At 34.7% G+C, this 21,129-nt stretch overlaps 1 long non-coding RNA gene and 1 other non-coding gene across 2 annotated transcripts; both read right to left on the bottom strand.

Moving 5' to 3' along the window:
* Window positions 1-997: 997 nt before the first annotated feature.
* On the bottom strand, window positions 998-20,998 carry LOC128284114 (uncharacterized). The gene is made up of 3 exons (XR_008274430.1): window positions 20,727-20,998; window positions 20,280-20,451; window positions 998-1,165 (listed from the first exon to the last, which is right to left on the bottom strand). It is a non-coding gene; the product is annotated as an uncharacterized LOC128284114 (long non-coding RNA).
* On the bottom strand, window positions 7,787-7,891 carry LOC128284486 (small nucleolar RNA R71). Its single transcript, XR_008274911.1, has one exon. It is a non-coding gene; the product is annotated as a small nucleolar RNA R71 (small nucleolar RNA).
* Window positions 20,999-21,129: the final 131 nt, after the last annotated feature.

Below are 21,129 nucleotides of genomic sequence, written 5' to 3'. Positions count from 1 at the left end.
GTGCCCATAATGCCCGCACTGAAAGTAGGCCGTTGGAAGGTGCTTATACTCAATTCTTTAAGATACTCTATTAATAAGGACCTGTGAAATCAATGGCTTATCCAGGTCAACAAACAGCCATTCTTGCGAACCTCCCTCTTACACCATTGTCAGTGTTAAAATATAATTGTGACTTTTCCTATAGTGGCCCCAATTTTCCGTACAACTTGCCTTTTATACATGTGCCCAAGAAGACCAGGGAGTCAGATCCATGCCATAACTGTACTAGGATATAGCTGAATTGGTTAAAGTCGACAAACCATGGCTGAACGGTTAAGTACTACCCAAAGACTACCCACGGTCTTTGACACAAAACTCTCTCATAATCTTCCAGATTCTTGAGTTTCGCCAGAAAGTACCCGTTCTCCACATCCATTAGATTGAAGGGCTGAGAGGGTTTCCAGAGCGCAGTTATCTTGTTTTGTAATCCATTATAACCTATATTTATCCCCAGCAGTTTAATGACTACTGTGAGTTGCTTGCGCTTGATGAGGATTTGGGTAATTCGATCCGAGAAATTGATCAATGGGATGCCATTGATTATTGAGCGTTCCACATCATCTGTCAAGAACTCAAAGTCTTCATTTTCTTCTACTTTTGCCCCATTAATTGGTTTCTTATTCTGGTAGAGTCCTGAGCCCATCAGACGATCTTTCTAATAGAGGGGCTTCATTGTTTCTTTTGTTATTTTTATATTGACATCTCGATTCTCCTCACAATCACGCAGTCGGACCTTCTTTGTTGCTGTAATCACTAGTTTACCTTCACCACTTCCTTCGCACTCTGTGGGTTCTTTCATCGGAGCCTTTTAGTTTTCTATTTTAATATTATTTTTAATCTAAATTTTTAGAGATTTTAAACAATACTTGTAATATTATGTTATCTTTTAATTTGGTTCAACTTAAGATTTTATTATTTTAAAAGTACATGTTTTACGACTTAAGATTGCAATTAGCTATTGATGAAGTTCTTGATATAGGCGTATTAAAGAAAAAAATATTGTTATTGTCTGTCGTCTCTGGCAAGAGTTTTAGGTTTTTTTATTAGGTTTCTGTTTGAAATCGGCACACCTTGCATATTGGTCTCCTACAATATGAAGAAGGATAGCCAAGATCGAGATCTACACCTGCATCGATGGAAAACGAATTAGCTCAACTGTTGATTAATGAAGAAAAAAATGAAATTATTCAAATACAAATAGATCTGAAAAGGTAAAAAGCGGGGGAGATTTTTCAACTTGTGGGTTGTTTCTTGACAGCCAGAATTATCCACTTTCTAGCAATGAAGGGTACTTTGGCGAATCTATGGCATCTTATTAGAGGAATTCAAATCCTATATCTGGGGGAGAAAAGGTATTTGTTTCAATTTGTTCAAATTATGGACTTGGAAAGGCTTATTAAGGGATTTCCTTAGACCTTTAATAATCATCTGCTGGTTTTTTACTAACTACAATGGGGGGAAGATCCATTACAAGTGCCTGTAGTCTTCACACCTTTCTGGGTACAGATCCACGATGTTCGTATTGGTCTATTTTCTGAAAATTTGGCAATGCAACTAGGTAATTTTTTAGGAGATTTTCTAGAATATGATGGATCAAATATGGGAAAAGAGAATAGAAATTTCATGAGAATAAGAATTCAAATTGATGTAAGGCATCCTTTGAAAAGAAGAAAATAGATTTTGTACCGTGTAAGGCATTCATATGTCAGTTTTAAATAGGAGAGATTATCATTATTCTGTTTCAATTGTGGAAGATTGGGCCATAGTAACTCTTTTTGTGAAGCAAAGATGACACTCGGGATGGAAATTGCTGAAATGGGCTGGGATTTATCTTTGTGAGCTGTCTCGAAGAGTTTTAGCTATGAATAGTATATGGCTACGTGAGGAAAGGGAGGGGAATGCGGGAGGAATATATCAAAATAATAGAAGTTTAGAGAATAGTCAGTGGAAGGCGAAAAATAAAAAGAGATTCGAAAAAATTATGGATCCAGTTCTTGGTTTTAATTTGGAAGGGAGATCATCTTTTATTGGCCAACGGATGGTGAGTACATTGGTAGATCAAGCCCATACCACGATGGACCATGATCTGGATGATGCAACACTAATAAGAGAAGATGGGAAGAAGAGATCTAGAGGTGAAATTGATGACTTACCAGAAAAAGATGAAATTAATAAGGTATTGTCAAGAAATAGGAGAATGGTAGAACTAAATCATTTATCATCGGCGGCTGCCAAGAGGCAAGTAGATTGGGCACGCAATGAAAATCCTAAGCTGAAATGTCCGTGGTTTGGGGAGCTCACGGACAATTTGAAAACTTCGGCATTCACTTAAGGTCTATAATCCGCAATTAGTCTTCTTTATGGAGACTAAGCTTTGTAGAATACAGATGGAAAGAGTTCGACATTGCAAATGGTATCGATGTTGGCTTAGAAGGAACTAAAGGCGGATTGTGTTTGGCATGGCGTAATGACACTTATATCACACTTCAGAACTTTTCTAGAAGACATTGACGTGATAGTGAAAGTGGCGATTTATAGGTTTCTATGAAACCCCATATGCTCAAGATAGAGAAGACTCATGGGCTGTTTTGAAAAATCTTTATCATGATGAATATATCTCTTGATTTGTATGTGGAAATTTCAATGAAATTATATATGGGTTTGAAAAAAAAAAAAGGTTACCTAAAGATGAAAGAAGAATGGAACTATTTCGAAAAACATTAGAGGAATGTCAATTAAATGATCTGGGGTTTTCTGGTTGTTGGTTTACTTGGGAAAGAGAAAATTTACCAGAGACAAACATACAAAAATGACTGGATAGGGGAGTAGCCGATGCGAAATGGATGTCAATGTTTCCCGAGGCAAAAATTCAGTATCTGGTGCCTTCTTTTCAGATCATTGTCCTCTTTTAGTTGTCACAAAAAGGGAAGAAGAAAGGTGAAAAGGAAACAGTTTTAAATTTGAAGCTTGGTGGACATTGGAGGACTCTTTTGTTGATGAAGTCAAACACATATGGGAAATGGCATCAGGAGATTTTTTGCAAAAGTTGGAATTCTTAAGAAAAGGTTTGAAAACATGGGTTGGGCGAATACAAATGAACAAGAAGAGGAGAAATGAGTTCTTAACAGTAAAATTATCAGAGCTGGTTGAAGCTGAAAGGGATGATAGGAATTTGGCTGAGATGATTGATATGAAGATTCAGCTAAACTTTGAGATTGAAAAGGATGAATATTACTAGGAACAAAGGGCTAAATTGAACTAGCTGAAATTTGGTGATAGAAATACAACTTTTTTCATAGCCAAGCAACATAGAGGCAGCGGAGAAACCAGATTAATAAGCTACAAAATGAAAGTGGAGGGGAAACGAAAGACCATCAAAAAATGGAGGGTATTGTACGAGCTTATTTTCAGAATTTATTCACAGCAGGCAATACGATCATCTACGAACACTTACTTACGGGTATTGATCATTATGTCTACGAGGAAGATAATAGAAAACTTATAACGTCGTACACTGGAGAGGAAATTCATGAGGCATTATTCGAAATGGGATCTACAAAGGCACCAAAGGAGGACGAATTCCCAACCATATTTTATCAAAGATCCTGGAATATCATTGAGGAATATGTTGTTTCTTTTTATCTACACATTTTGAATGGAGATATAGAGGTTAGTCCAATAAATTCAACACACATTGTGGTTATCCCAAAAATCACCAACCCTTCTAATATGACACATATCCGACCTATTAGCTTATGCAATGTTATTTATAAAATATTGACAAAGGCTATACTAAACAGACTTTAAAGAGTTATTAATAAATGCATTGATGAAGCACAGAGTACTTTTGTGCTAGGAAGACTAATATTGGATAATGTATTATTAGCCTACGAAATACTACATTCACTGAAATAGAGAGATTGAGGAAGAAGGGTCTTATGACGGTCAAATTAGACATGAGTAAGGCTTATGATAGACTTGAATGGAACTTTGTTAGGGAGGTAATGAGTCGAATAGGATTTGCTCAAAAATGGACTGATTTTATTATGAAATGCATGTCTACTGTTTCTTATTCCGTTGTGTTTAATGGAAATATTGGACAAGTTTTCTATCCAATTAGGGGACTTCGACAAGGTGATCCCTTGAGTCCCTTTTTATTCCTAATATGTGGAGAGGGTTTATCATGCCTAATGAGATTAACAACAAGAGAAGTGCTCTTAAAATGTGTCAAGGTTAACAGAAGCTGTCCACAGGTGCCCCACTTATTATTTGCAGATGATTGCATCTTATTTGGGGAGGCAACAAGGAGAGCAGCTTGCATAATTAAGGAGATTCTACGTGAGTACAAAAAAGGTTCGGTTCAGTATGTGAACTTTGACAAATCAACTGTCTTTTTTAGTAAAAATACATCGGAGGAAGATAGGCAATATGTTGTGAATCAGCTAGGAGTTTATAGCTCAAATGAACCGGAAAGGAACTTAGGGTTTTCGAGTATAGTTGGTAGAAGAAAAAAGAAATCCTTTCAAGTTTTAAAAGATCGACTAAAATAGCACATTGATAACTGGGGTATCAGATATCTGTCTTAGGGTGGTAAGGAAATATTCATAAAGGTTGTTTTACAAGCTATACCGACATATTCAATAGATCTTTTTTATTATTAAAATCATAATTTGATGAACTGGAAGGTATTATTACCAATTCTTAGTGGCAAAAGGGACGTAGAAAGAAGGGAATTCACTGGTGTTCTTGGAAAAACATTTGCAGTTTAAAAGAGAATAGCGGTTTGGGTTTTTGAAATTTTTGTCAATTCAATATTCAATATTATGTTATTAGCCAAGCGTGGCTGGCACCTTCTTAACTATCCAAATTCTCTTTTGGATAGAGTTCTTAAAAAAATTATTTTCCAAATTCCAATTTTCTAAATGCAAAGTCAGAAAATCTATCCTCATTTACTTGGAAGAGCATTTGGCCAGCAAAGGGTCTTCTTCAAACTGGGCTTTGCTGGAGAGTAGGAAGAAGGAATGAGATATCTATTTGGAATGATTGCTGGATCCCAGGGATTGAAGTACTTGGCTAGCAAAACAGAGAGGAAAATGATGAACTACAATTAGTCTCGGATCTAACTGATAGCGAAAAATAAAACATGGAAAACGGAAGTAGTCAACAATACCTTCCAAACGGAAATTGCCCAAAAGATCTTGCAGATCCCTCTTGCAAAAGCAGACGATGAAGACTTTCAAGTGTAGAAAGGAGAACCTTCCGGAGCATACTCAGTACGAAACGCCTATAAACTATTACAATATGCTAGCTTGGACCTTAATAGTTATTTATTACAGATCAAAATCAAAGATTTCAATAAAAAACTATGGGATTTACAACTACCATAAAAAAATACATTAACAATATGGGAGATCTCCAAGAACTATATCCCTACCCTTGCCAACCTTAGACATAAGCGAGTGATCCCAAATGTCACATATCCTCAATGTTGCTCCGAAGAAGAGGACAACCACCATGCCTTCAGACAATGACGTGCAATCATTGAAGTATGGCAAAACCTTAACATCTCTTGGATCACAACTCGTATGAATCAAAATATCTAGGAGTGGCTAACTTGAGATTTCAAAAATGGTACTAAGGAATAGTGCTGGAATTGTGATAAACCGCAATTTATAACATTTTTATCCCATGCTTAGCACATTTATGGATGATTTCTCCTTAGATTTGGTGAATTCGATGCTCCTAATCCTTTAATTTCATGTTTTATACTTAGGTGAGCATAGGAGAGTAAAAAGAGTGAGAAATGGGCCGAAAACAGAGAAAATGGACCAACATGTGAAATCAACATGGCCTGGACTTCCGTACATAGGCAAACCACACGCCCGTGTCTTTTTAGCAGAATCGAGCACGACTTACACGGGTAGACCACATGCCCGTGTTAGTTTGACAGCCTTGAACACAAATTGAAGAAATCGAACACGGGTGTGTCCCTGTCGAGCCCAATTTTAGTCTTATTCGGAAAAGGCCACTCTTGAAGGATTTTAGGCATTCTAAAGCCTATTTAAACAAACTAGAGGAGGATTAGAGAGGACACACGAAGTAGGAGGTAAGAAATTACTCGAAGAAAGCTGATTGATCTATCTCAGAAGCCGAATTCACCTTCAAGACTGAAGATCTCCATTCAATTCCCTTTAAGAGTTCTTGGGTTTTCTTTATGCTTTATGATCATTATTCTTTTAAGATGTTTTCTTTCATAAATATGAACTAAACCCCCTCAATACCTAAGGGGAATGAAACCTAAGATGGATCTTATTATTATTATCTGAATTGTATGATAAATATTTGACTTGTTCTTAATTATGTGTTCTTAATTCTTGTTTTAATATTCCAGGATATTGATTCAAGTTTTGATGTGCTTATTCCGAGGAGCAAAAGTCTCTGTCTAAGAGTAGAGCTAGCATAATTGAGTGGAGTTGATTGCACGCCTAGAGATAGGGTGACAGGATTTTATCGGATTAGGGTGAAACCTAATAATAGAATCCATAGATCGAGTTAATGCAATACTAAGGAGTTAATTAGAAAGAGATTTCAATTAATCAACCTAAGGTTAGAGTTGTTTGTCTCGAGAGAGATAATAATATAAACTAGGGATTTCTAAAGATCAAGTCAAATAAATAAATCGTCTGATTCAGAGTCAAATAACAAGTGAAGTCTAGGTGAATTTTTCCTTGGGCATTATCTTAATCAATTAGTTTTCTCAAAAGTTATTTCCCCAATTTACTTTCTGTGCATTCTTAGTTTAGTAATTAGTTTAGATAAAAAAAAACCCTTTATTTTTAGGTTAGATAATAAAAAGAAAGTTAATACTAGTACTTTTAGTTCCTTTAGGTTCGACATCCCGGTCTTGCCATAAACTATACTACTGTTCGATAAGGTGCGCTTGCCTTTGTTATGATAATAGTTAGTTTTCAAGAACGGACATTCATAAATTATAAAACTTATCACAATTTGTTCACATCAAGTTTTTGGCGCCGTTGCCGAGGAACCAAGATATTAAGAACACTCGATTTTTATTACTTTAGCCATTTTACTTTTATTGCAATTTAAATTTTTATTTTCTTTTCTAATTTTTCATTTATTCCCTTCTGGAAGGTTTTTATAGTGTATGGCTAGAAGAAACCCGTTGGGACCATTACTTTTTAATAGTGAGACCGATCACACAGCTCACAGAAACCGAAAAAAAATAAGGCGAAGCCTAAAATACACAGAGGAAGAGCAAGAGGACGACATTCACACCACAACCGAGAAGATGGCTGAAAATCAGGAAAATTCGCTACCTCTTACAATTGCTGCTGATCCGGTAAATCAGAATCCTGCTCCACGCACTATGTATGATTATGCTAAACCGAATTTAACAGGAACTGAGTCAAGTATAGTTAGACCTACTATTGCTGCAAATAATTTTGAACTGAAACTTAGCATAATTCAAATGATACAACAGTTTGTTCAGTTTGATGGTTTGCAAGATGAGGATCCAAACAATCACCTGGCGAATTTTTTGGAGTTTTGCGATACTTTTAAAATCAATGACGTTTCTGATGATGTCATTCGCCTTCGGTTATTCCTTTTTTCATTGAGGAACAACGCTAAACAGTGGTTGAACTCATTACTACGATGGTCAATCACTACTTGGGAACAAATGACCGAAAAGTTTTTACTTAAATATTTTTCGCCGACTAAAACGGCGAAATTAAGGAATGATCTCTTCTTTTGTGCAGATGGATCTAGAAACACTCTATGATGCATGGGAGAGATACAAGGACCTTTTGAGAAAGTACCGTCACCATGGGCTGCCTTTATGGTTACAGGTTCAAACATTTCACAACGGCCTGAATCCTTCGACTAGACAGATGATTGACGCAGCTGCTGATGGGACTGTCAATAATAAGATACCTAAGAAGGCTTATAAATTTATAAAGGAGATGTTACTGAATAATTATCAGTGGCAAGTCATGAGGATAAAGCCAACGAAAGTAGCCGGCGTTTTTATCACCGATTCAATCACCATTCTCTCTAATCAGGTAAAACTTTTGAATAAAAAAATTGATGATTTACTTAGCTCTTCACAGGTTCACCCAGTAATGCAATGCAATACAAATGGAGATGGAACGAGCAATTCAGAATACCTACCTTATGGCCACAACATAGAACACGAGCAACTAAATTTTATGGGTAATAATCTTCGACCTCAAAATAATCCTTATAATAACACTTGCAATGCAAGTTGGAGGAACCACCCAAATTTTTTATAGGGAAGCCAAGGAAATCAGAGACCACAACATTCTCTAGGTTTCCAACAACAACTTTACCAGTAAGAGAAAAAGCCAAACCTTGAGGAGATGATGTCAATTTATTTTCGTAGCGAAAACCCGTTTTCAAAACACTGAAACTGCACTTAAAAATCAGCAAGCGTCGATCTAAGGACTCAAGAATCAAATTGGGCAGCTGGCTAAGATAATTTCAGAAAGACCACCAGGAAGTTTACCTAGTAACACCGAACCAAATCCAAAAGAACATGTAAAAGCAGTTACACTAAGGAGTGGGCAGGTGTTAGTTGAATCCAAAAAGAAACCACCACAAGAAGCTGAAAGAGACAAATGAGAGGAGGAAAAACCCAAAAACAATGATAATCCAATGCCAAAGCAATATAAACCACCAATCCCATATCCAGCAAAGTTGAAGAAATACCACATGGATGCACAATTCGGAAAATTTCTTGAACTTTTTAAACAACTGCATATTAACTTACCTTTTGTTGAAGCTATATCGCAGATGCCTATATATGCAAAATTTTTAAAGGAGCTTCTAACAAACAAAAAGAAGTTTGAAAACTTATCTACAGTGGAACTTAATGAGGAGTGCTCGGCCATACTCCAAAATAAACTGTCAACCAAACTGAAAGACCAAGGAAGTTTTTGTAACATCCCGAAATAGGGCCTAAGCGGACAAAGGTTGCGAAACCACAAATCCGAGGTAGAATGTAACTACTAATTTTCAAGTGGTGTCAAAATGGTGATTTGAGATCACTAAATCGGACAAATAAGATTGAACAAGATAGTAACTTAATATTTATGAGTCAAGTAAGAATTTAGAAGAATTTGTGAAATGGTGAAATTAGTGAATTAAAATAATTTATTAGGTCGACGGTCAAAAAGCGGGTATCGAGACCTCAAATTTAAAATCGAGCTATAAATATTTTTATAAATATTTATGAAGTGTCATTGAGTTAGTATTAAAGTTTCGTTAGAAAATTTTGATGTTTGGATAGCTAATTAATTAAAAAGGACTAAATCGAAAATAGCTCAAAATTTGTTAAATTGTGAGTAAATAGCTTAAGTATTTAAAAGATGGATTTAAAGAGCAATTAGACCCAAAGGTTAATGGTGGACGATTTGGGTATGAAATAAGCAAGAAAATAATGTGAACAAGGGACAAAATTGGAATTAGCATAAAAGTTAATAGTTAAAAAATGATGTAATTGAAAATCTAGACATTTCTTCATCTTTCTCAAATGAAACGCAGCAGGTCTCCTATGCTGGTTTTTCATATTTTGCACCATGTAAGTTCAATTTTACTATTTCTTAGTAATTTTATGTTTTTGTGACTTTTACAATTAAGTCCAATCATCTAATTCATTAGTTTTTGATTTGGTGGGTGAAATTGGAAGTTACCTGGTGAGTAAGGGTAGTTTATGATGAATTATTATGAAATTGAAGTTCTAATTTCATATTAAGGTTGTTTTATTAAGTCATTTTGATAGAAAATGGTATTTAGGACCTAATTGTGAGCAAAATTGTGAATTAGATGTTGGTGTTGAAATTGAATATCAAAGGTCGTGAAATAGTTTATAATGATAAAATAAAAGTGTTAATTTAGAAAAAATTAGTTCAATTGATGGGTGAATTGAGCAGGACTAAATTGTAAAATTGTAAATTTTGGGGTAAAAGTGCAATTTTGAATTTTGAACAAGTATAAATTGTGAAGTGAAATAGAAATCAAATAAATGCTAATGAGTAGAAATATTTTATATTATAGATCAAGAATCCAAAGAAGAACGAGGAAAAAAAAGTAAAGGACTAAATTGTAAGGTTTAGTCACATTTTGTATCAAGGTAAGTTTACGATAAATAAATGCAATATTCTTTTATTTTACATTATTATTGTCAATTCCAGCATTTATATATTATGTTATGAAAATATTTAAAGTCGAATTTAAGGTGAAGTGACGAGGAAAAGTGTTAGAAAGCCGGTTGAACCCTAAGAATGTTAGGATATTAGGGTTGATGTGACGTAACGAAAATGAGCCATGTAAGTCCATATTAGAAATATGGCTTTAGAGACGAGATTGAGCCATGTAAGTCCATATTATATATGGCATTGGAGCAGAATAATTCATGTAAGTCCATGTCAAAGACATGGCATTGGCGAGATATTGATGAGACAGAAGCGACCTAGTATCCTTAGTATTAGGAGTGGTTCAACGAATCGGGATACGAGTTAAATTACGATGAATTAACGACAAAGGAAAAGTAGATTATACTTATGAAAAGGAAAGGTCGGTAAGAAAGAAGGTAAGGGAATAAATAAGAAGATAGAAATTGAGAAGTAAAAAATTTATGATGCTAGATGATATTATGCATAATTATCCATTATGTTGAATGTTGTGATTTATTTGCTTGTAAGCTTACTAAGCCTAGTGCTTAATCTCTTTATTTTCTTCTTCTTATAGTACTTATCTAGTCACTCGGGGATCGAAGGAAATGTGGGAGGCCGATCACACTATCAAAGAAATAACTTCGGTATAACTAGACGTTTTGTTTTGGGTGTGGCATGTATAGAAACTTAGCTACTTTTGGTATAATATGAATAATGAATGATGTGTAAATACTTGCTAGTGATTAGCTAAGAAAATAGTGATGATATACATGTTTATTAATATGTATGATTGAATGATGATTATCACATGAAAATTATGAAAAATGTGAAAGTAACCTAAAAAGATTCAAGTAATGAAATGATGTAATTTTGAAAAATCACTAAAATTGTAGAAACATAGTTTGAAGATGAATAATATATGAAATTAAAGCTTATTATGTATATTTTCTTATGGAATAAGAAAAATAGGTAAAAGTATTATATTTTATGATATATCGAGTTTTAGTGAAACAGGTCGAGCGATTTGGATCCCTGTTTCAACTTTGGAAATTTACCATAAATTGTACAAAACTAATTAGAAGGTATAATTTATATGTTTAGAATTCTTGTTGAATCTAGTTTTGAGAGAAACAAACGACTTAGTCATATGAATTTTTACAGGAATAAAAATGGTTCGTAGTAAGAAGAGGTCGGTCAGATCAAGTTTTGAAACAGGGAAACTTTAACTAATAAACTGTACTAATTGGCTAAGTCAAAATTCTAGAAAAAATTATTAGATATATATATGAGTCTAGTTTCATGAAAAATTTACGGATCTTAATTTGAGTTTTGAAACTCAAGAAATGAATTTTAAGTAACCATGACGCAGAAAAATAGTTTATTAGAAAATTAAAATAAGTGATTTAGAGTTGTTTAAAAGGTAAGATAAGTTTAGTAACACCTCAAGCTTGACTCCAGTGATGGTTTCGGGCGTGGGGGCGTTACAGTTTTACTATTCCCTATTTAATTGGTAGTTTGAATGTTGATAAGGCATTAACTGATTTAGGCGCTAGCATTAATTTGATGCCATATAAAATGTTTAAATAACTTGGTCTTGAGGAACCTAAACCCACTAGGATAAGTATTCAATTAGTTGATAGATCTGTTAAATATCCTAGGGGAATTATAGAGGATGTACTTGTAAAAGTAGATAAATTTATATTTCCTGTTGATTTCGTTGTGCTTGACATGGATGAGGAATTTGAAGTGCCTTTAATCTTAGGTCGTCCATTTTTAGCCACTGTTAGGGCTGTTATTGATATGGGTGATGGTAAATTGGTACTTAGAGTAGGTGACAAAGAAATTATCTTTAAAATTTATGATGCCATGAGATTTTCTAGGGAACAAGATGACTCATGTTATTTTATTGACTTTATTAATTATGCTACTCAAGATTCTTTTCAGGAAATTATACATAAGGACACGTTGGAACTGTGTCTTGTCCAAGAAGAGTAGGGGGATGATAATTCTGAGATAAGAACTGAACTGAACTCTAGTGAACCCTCCCCAAGACCAGTAGAATATGAGGGTATTAAGGTAAATGATAAACTTAACCAAAAACCCTGTATTGAAGAACCTCAAAAATTGGAACTTAAATAATTATCGAATCACTTAGAATATGCATTCCTTGGAAATAACTCTACATTACCGGTAATTATTGCGTCTAACTTGCAACCCAAAGAGAAATAAGAATTACTCCAAGTCTTAAGAGAGCATAAAAGGGCCATAGCTTGGAAAATTTCTGACATTAAAGGGATCAGCCTTTCTTTTTGCATCGACAAAATTTTAACAGAAAATGAATATAAGCCATGCGTACAAGCCTAAAAACGACTGAACCCCAACATGAAGGAAGTTGTTAAAGCTAAGGTAATTAAACTTCTAGATGCTGGACTTATTTATCCTATTTCTAACAGTCCTTGAGTAAGTCCAGTGCAGGTTGTTCCTAAAAAAGGAGGCATGACTGTTGTAGCCAATGAGAAGAATGAATTAATCCCAACAAGGACAGTCACAGGTTGGAGAATTTGCATTGATTATAGGAAGCTAAATGATGCCACGAGAAAAGATCACTTCCCCCTTCCATTCTTTGGCCAAATGTTGGAAAGATTGTCAGAGCACATGTACTACTGCTTTTTAGACGGACTCTGGCTATTTTCAAATCCCAATAGCTCCTGAAGATCAAGAAAAGACGACATTTACATGTCCATACGGTACGTTTACTTATCGTAGAATGCCTTTTGAATTATGTAATGCTCTGCTACTTTTCAATGCTGCATGATGGCCATTTTTTACGAACCCGTAGAAGACGTCATGAAGGTATTTATGGATGATTTCTCAATTTTCGATAACTCTTTCCATCTTTGCCTTAAAAATTTAAAATGAGTGTTAACAAGATGCGAGGAAACAAACCTTATGCTTAATTAGGAAAAATGTCACTTTATGGTTCAAGAAGGTATTGTGTTAGGACATAAAATTTCTAGTAAAGGGATTGACGTTGATAAATCTAAAATTGAAACCATTGAAAAACTACCTCCCCATAATTCGGTTAAGGCTATTAGAAGCTTTTTAGGACATGCTGGGTTTTAGAGAAGATTTATTAAAGACTTTTTTTAAAATAGCTAAGCCTTTGACTAAATTACTAGAAAAAGATGTGCCTTTTAATTTCAATCAGGAATGTTTAGAAGCATTTAATACTTTAAATGATAAACTGACTAAAGCTCCAATTATAATTGCACTGATTGGAATTAGCCTTTTGAACTAATGTGCGATCGGCGATTTTCTGATGAGGTGCAATTTTGAGACAGCGAAGAGATAAACATTTTCAACCTATCTATTATGCTAGCAAAACTTTAACAGCCGCACAAGAAAACTACACCACCATGGAGAAAGAGCTGCTAGCTGTGGTTTTTTCATTCGATAAATTTAGGTCATATCTAATATTATCTAAAATTGTCGTTTATACTGACCATTCTGCTCTTCGCTACCTTTTGACTAAAACTTATACAAAACCTCGACTCATTCGATGGATTTTATTATTGTAGCAATTTGGCTTGGAGATTAAGGATAAGAAAGGACCTGAAAATCTCGCGGTTAAACATCTCTCTAGGCTTTAAAATTCAAGTACCAAATAGCTAGATGACGTTGAAATAAATGATTCATTTTTTGAAGAATAATTTTTTGCTATATCTGATTCTGAGGTACCTTGGTTTACAGACATTGCAAATTTTTTAGCCGCTAATTTATCCCAAAAGGTTGACACATCAACAAAAGAAGCGATTCTTTACTGATGTGAAAAACTACTTTTGGGAGACCCGTTTTTTTTCTGTATATGTGCAGATCAAGTCATTAGGAGATGCGTTACAAGGACAGAAGTACTAAAGATCTTGGAACATTGCCATTCAAGACCGACTAGAGGATATTACAATGGAAATAAGACTGCACATAAAATCCTCAAATACTGCACATAAAATCCTCAAATCAGGTTTTTATTGGCCCACTCTATTCAAAAACGCCAACAGGTATGTTACTTCTTGTGACAAATGCCTACGGATAGGTACTATCTCCAAACGTGATGAATTGCCTCAGACATATATGCTCTCATGTGAAATATTTGACGTTTGGGGTATCGACTTCATGGGTCCATTCTCTAGTTCATTTGGGAATAAGTACATCTTAGTAGTTGTTGATTATATGTCCAAATGGGTTGAAGCCCAAGCTTTACCTACTAATGATGCTAGAGTAGTAGTACGATTCCTTAAGAAACTTTTCTCTCGATTTGGAATGTCTAGAACAATTATTAGTGATAGAGGTACTCATTTTTATAATGCCCAATTTGACAAGACCCTTAAGAAAAACGGTGTTCACCACAGAATAGTTGATAAACCGTAATATATACATATTTTTACCCCATGCTTAACACATTTTATGGATGATTTTCTCTTAATATTGGTGAATTCAATGCTCCTAATGCTTTAATTTTATGTTTTATACTTAAGAGAGCATAGGAGAGCGAAAGGAATGAAAAACGGGCCAAAAACGGAGAAAATAGGCCAACGTACGAAATCAACACGGCCTGAACTTCCTCACAAGGGCAGACCACACGACCGTGTCAATTTGGCAGATTCGAAATACGATTCATACGGGCGTGTCCCTGCCGAGCCCAAGTTGAGTCCAATTTGAAAAAGACTAATTTTGAGTGTTTTTAGGCATTCTAAAGCCTATAAATACGCCTTAAAGGAAGAGAAAAGAGGACATACGAAGAGGAAGGAAGGAATTACTTGAAGGAAGCCGATTGATCCATCTTAGAAGCTGGAATCACCATCAAGACTGAAGATCTCCCTTCAATTTCCCTTCAAGAGTTTTAGGTTTTCTTTATGTTTTGTATTCTTTATTCTGAGATGTTTTCCTTTTTAATTATGAACTAAATCTCCTAAATACCTAAGGGGAATGAAACTTAAGACGAATCTTATTATTATTTTCTAAATTGTATGATAAATATTTAACTTATTCTTAATTATGTGTTCTTAATTCTTGTTTTGATATCCCATTATACTGATTCAAGATAAGCTCTTATTTAGAGGAGGAATAGACCTGTCTACGAGTACATTTGTCATAATTAAGCAGAGTTATTTACGCGCCTAGACATAGGGTGACAAGAATTTACCGAATTAAGGTGAAACCTAATAAGGGGATCCATAAATCGAGTTAATGCAACCCTAAGGTGTTAATTAGAGAAAAGTCTCAATTATTCAATCTAAGGATTAGACGTTATTAGTCTTGAATAGAGATAATAACATAACTTAGGGATCTCTACGGAATAAGTTAAATGAATAAATCGTCCAATTCGGAGCCAGAATAACAAGTACAGTCTAGGTGAATTTTTCCTTAGGTATTGTCTTAATTCAATCGTTTTCCAAAAGTAATCCCCCAATTCCATTCTCTGTGAATTCTTAGATTAGTTAATTAGTTAGTTAAAACAAAACCCTCTTATTCTTAGGCTAGATAATAAAAAGACAGTTATTAACTAGTACTTTTAGTTCCTTTGGGTTCGACAATCCGGTCTTGCTAAAACTATACTACTGTTCGATAGGTACACTTGCCTGCATCGCGATAATAGTTAGTTTCAAGAATGATTAATTATAAATATTTAAAACTTATCACACAATCGTGCGATTAACAGTCACCCCTTACCACCCTCTAACTAGTGGCCAAGTCGAAGTAGCAAATCGAGAGCTTAAAATTATCTTAGAAAAGACAGTAGAGTTAAACAAGAAGGATTGGACGATGAAAGTAGATGATGCTTTATGGGCTTATAGAACCGCTTTTAAGACCCCCATAGGAACATCACCTTACAAACTTATTTATGGAAAAAGTTGTCATCTACCATTTGAGTTAGAACACAAGGTATTCTGGGCTATAAAATTTCTAAAATTCGATCCCAAACATACAAGTGAAAAGAGGTTGATGCAATTGAACGAGTTAGATGAGTGAACCAATGCATATGAGAATTCACGCCTATACAAGGAAGCAACGAAACACCGCCATGACGCTCATTTAAAACAACGCAAGCAATTTGAAATGGGAGATCTTGTCTTGTTATATAACTCGAGGCTCAAATTATTCCCGAAGAAGCTTGAATCACGGCGGTCAGGTCCTTTCGTAGTCCAAAATGTCTTTCCATATGGCACAATAGAGGTAAGCCACCCATCACAAAGGCACCTTCAAGGTAAGTAGACATCGCCTAAAATTTTATAACGATGAGAATTTCAAAGATGATAGAGAGGAGCTACGGTTCCACGAACCCCCTAAATATACGCACAAGGCAGAGTCGAGCTTAGACTCTAAATAAGCGCTTCTTGAGAGGCAACCCAAGCACTAACCTCACTAAATAGGGTTTAATTTTTCTTTAACTATTCATAGTCTAACTGCAGAAAATGCTGACATTTGATAATGGCAAACACGGCCTAACCCACGAGCGTGCTCATACCACCGGAAGAGACGACCATGTGATACAATCGTGTGAAAGAGTAATTTTTTTCCCAAAATACGAGATTCGATACATTGCGACGGCTGTTCGACATGGCCGTAGGAAATCCTGCCAAATTAACACGGGCGTACAACACGCCCGTGTCTATAAACCATGTTCAAAACTAAAAAATCAACACGGACATGGGCACATAAACACGGGCGTGGGAAAAGCGAACGAATTAACACGGGCAACCGGCACGCCCGTGCCCACATCCCAAGGATAAAACTGAGAAATTAACACAGGCATGCAACATGCCCGTGCCCATCACTCGTGGTTGAAACTGTCAAAATGACACGACCATGTGCACCAACACGCCCCGAGGAACACAGGCGTACGTGTTTTACTATTATTTTTATTTTTATTTTTATCTTTGTTTCTATTTTTATTCCATTCTCTCTTATTTACTTTTGAAGACCTTCGTCTTATATTCTACCTCTCTTTATGGTTATCATCGAATTATTCCCTTAATTCTCCTTCACAGTGGTGTCTTCTCATTTATCCCTCAGAATCATGCCTCCCTTTCAGCTTTTTCTTCAATTCTCGCTCTCGCTAATCCAAGGACATCGTCCACAATTTTAGGGCAGTTTCACTTCTCTCCCTCTCTTTTAATATTATCTTTATATTACTATTATACATCTTTATACATTGATGACAATATACATCTTAAGTGTGGGGGGCATTTATATCATTATCAGAAAAATCTCTGAATTTTGTCTTATTCTCATGTGATCTTCTCATATCATTATTAGAATGAATTTTGATTAATTTATGGTTTTTATTGATATGTCTTGAATTAAAACATAGGCATTCATGTATTGATTGTTTAAACTTTAAGGAATTAGAGAATCAAGCATAAGTTGATTTTTGAGATTTAAAAATTTTTAGGTTGTTTCCCTAAGTTTAGGTATTATCTTGAGATAAAATTCACCCGTTTAAACATCAAAAAGCCATAATTTTTGTGAGATCTTGAGCTTTTAGAGCATCTATTATTTCTTTCATGCTCACTTTTATTGTTGCTTTGAGTGCGTCAATATTGAATTGTTATTCTAAAACTTACTTGATTATGCATGTCAAGACCACACCTTTGATTTGATATGTCAAGATGATAAAGGCATTTAAGTTTAACCCACTCACTTCATAAAAACCTACCTTCACAATTAACCCTTAATGAACCCCCTTGAGCCTAACAAGCCATTAATTGATTTACCCTCAACATTAACCCATAACCCATTATTGTTAAAATCCTCTAAGTTAATTTGATCCCTATTTTTGTCGAGATTTAATTTGAGTAAATTACTTAACTATGTTTTATTTTTGATAGCTAGTCTATGTTACTTGACTTGCTTAAAAAAATACATATTAATAGTAATTCTTTGTTTTTGAGCTTAAAAGTTTAAGTCCATATTCTGAGAAGAAGCTCACTTGTATTCAATTGATGATTAGTTATTTTTCTAGTTAGATAATTTTTCAATTCAATCTCGATTCTAACATTTTCTTTCAGCTTGTGACCACACCCCCTAACCAAAGCCACGTTACAACCCTCTAAAAACCTTTTGATTGATGTTTCATCTTAATATATAGTGATGGAGATTTGATTTTCATGCAAGCCTATGGTAATAACTTTTCATATTGACTATTGAGTGCCTAACTTGTTGTCCTTAAACACCTCGAGTGATTTGAGTGAATCTTTAGTAAGGATGTTAAAACTCTGTGATATTTTGAATCAAAGGTAATCACTTAGATGAGGGGAGACACCTATGTTTTCGTGATAAAATGCTCAACTTAAAATGTTTGAAACTTTGATATTTTTCTAGTTGAATTCTCAATGTATGATTACTTATGGATTATTTTGAGACATTATTGATAGGAATTATAAGTTAAGAAAAATGAATTCTTAATTATGAGTTGAGGATTTTGCTTGAGGACAAGCAAACGCTTAAGTGTGAGGGCATTTGATAAACCGTAATTTATACATATTTTTATCCCATGCTTAGCACATTTATGGATGATTTCTCCTTAGATTTGGTGAATTCGAAGCTCCTAATCTTTTAATTTCATGTCTTATACTTAGGTGAGCATAGGAGAGTAAAAAGAGTGAGAAACGGGCCGAAAACAGAGAAAATAGACCAACATGTGAAATCAACAAGCCTGGACTTTCGTACACGAACAAACCACACACCCGTGTCCTTTTAACAGAATCGAGCACAACTTACACAAGTAGACCATACGTCCGTGTTAGTTTGACAGCCTTGAACACAGATTGAAGAAATCGAACACGAGCGTGTCCCTGTCGAGTCCAAGTTTAGTCCTATTCGGAAAAGGCCACTCTTGAGGGCTTTTAGGCATTCTAAAGCCTATTTAAACACACTAGAGGATGATTAGAGAGGACACACGGAGTAAGAGGTAAGAAATTACTCGAAGAAAATCGATTGATCCATCTCAGAAGCCGGATTCACCTTCAAGACTGAATATCTCCCTTCAATTCCCTTCAAGAGTTCTTGGGTTTTCTTTATGTTTTGTTATCATTATTCTTTTGAAATGTTTTCTTTCATAAATATGAACTAAACCCCCTAAATATCTAAGGGAAATGAAACCTAAGACGGATCTTGTTATTATTATCTGAATTATATGATAAATATTTGACTTGTTCTTAATTATGTGTTCTTAATTCTTGTTTTGATATTCCAGGATATTGATTCAAGTTTTGATGTGCTTATTCAGAGGAGCAAAAGTCCCTGTCTAAAAGTAGATCTAGCAAAATTGAGCTGATTTGATTGCACGCCTAGAGATAAGGTGACAAGATTTTACCGGATTAGGGTAAAACCTAATAAGAGAATCCATAGATCGAATTAATGCAACACTAAAGAGTTAATTAGAAAGAGATTTCAATTAATCAACCTAAGGTTAGACGTTATTAGTCTCGAGAAAGGTAATAATATAAATTAGGGATTTTTACAAATCAAGTCAAATGAATAAATCATCTGATTCAGAGTCAAATAACAAGTAAAGTCTAGATAAATTTTTCCTTGAGTATTGTCTTAATCAATCAGTTTTTTCAAAAGTTATTTCTCTAATTTACTTTCTGTGCATTCTTTGTTTAGTAATTATTTTAGATAAAACAAACCCCTTTATTTTTAGGCTAGATAATAAAGATAAAGTTAATACTAGTACTTTTAGTTCCTTTGGGTTCGACATCCCGGTCTTGCCATAAACTATACTACTATTCGATAAAGTGCACTTGCCTTTGTCGTGATAATAGTTAGTTTTCAAGAACGGACATTCATAAATTCTAAAATTTATCACGATTTGTTCACATCAACTTGTTGCTGTGCTTTATGGTTCATTTTGAGCTCACGAAACCAGTATGTTCATGAAAGAAAATCCATTTCAGATAGGGATTTGTCACAAAAAATCAAAAGATATATAGCAGAACTCGAAGGGGTGCAAGGAAAAAAGATTACCTTTAATACCGAAAGAGTTTACCATCAAATAGGGGCGACAACGAGGGCTATGATACAGTTTGATACAGCTTTTGACAAAAGATGTTTTAGATCGACTTTAGGTTTTGTGGTTCGGGACCAAATGGGTGAGTTTAAAGCCTCAAAGGCGATCCTCCATTATAATATCTCATCCCTGTTTCCAGCAGAAGCTCATGCAGGGTTAAAAGCTATCAAGTTAGTATTATTAATGGGTTTAACTTCAGCAATAATAATGGGAGATTCAAAAATAATCATCAAAAAATGTCAATCGATAGAAGTGGACAAATCAGTACTTGGAACAAGTATTAGAGATATTCGGAGTAAAAGAACTAGGATTCAAGAGGTTACTTTCCAGTTTATCCATAGATCAAAGAATACTCACCCATAAACTAGCAAAAGAAGCACTCGAAAGAAGGGGAAGAATTGTACCTGGTGGGGGAAGAGCTAAACCACAGAGATCTGGCTCCATAAGGAAGATAGAGAAGAAATCTAGACTGAAACCATTTGTAGTGAAGAAATGGAGTAGTCAAAGATAGCAGGCAAATGAAAAATCTTTTTTGGAAGGGCTATCTGCTGAGCAGACGAAGTTGGTGATATGAAAAGACGATAGAATTAATGGTGGCTAGGCTGTTTGATTTGACTGGGAAAAATCAATAGGTTTCCTTTTTTTAATTATTTCTTTTCTTGCACTTAATATTATGTTTCTTCTTTTTGTTTGTTTATTTTAGTAATGGGTGTATCACAAAAAATGAATTGTTTGCCCATTTCCGTTTATTTAAGTGGACCTGAACCCAATATTTTTGGGTATTAGTTTTATGGTTTTATTAATAAA

Source organism: Gossypium arboreum, chromosome 11 (assembly GCF_025698485.1).
Source record: "Gossypium arboreum isolate Shixiya-1 chromosome 11, ASM2569848v2, whole genome shotgun sequence".
Classification (NCBI taxonomy): Eukaryota; Viridiplantae; Streptophyta; class Magnoliopsida; order Malvales; family Malvaceae; genus Gossypium; species Gossypium arboreum.
This window is presented reverse-complemented; position numbering and strand designations above follow the sequence as displayed.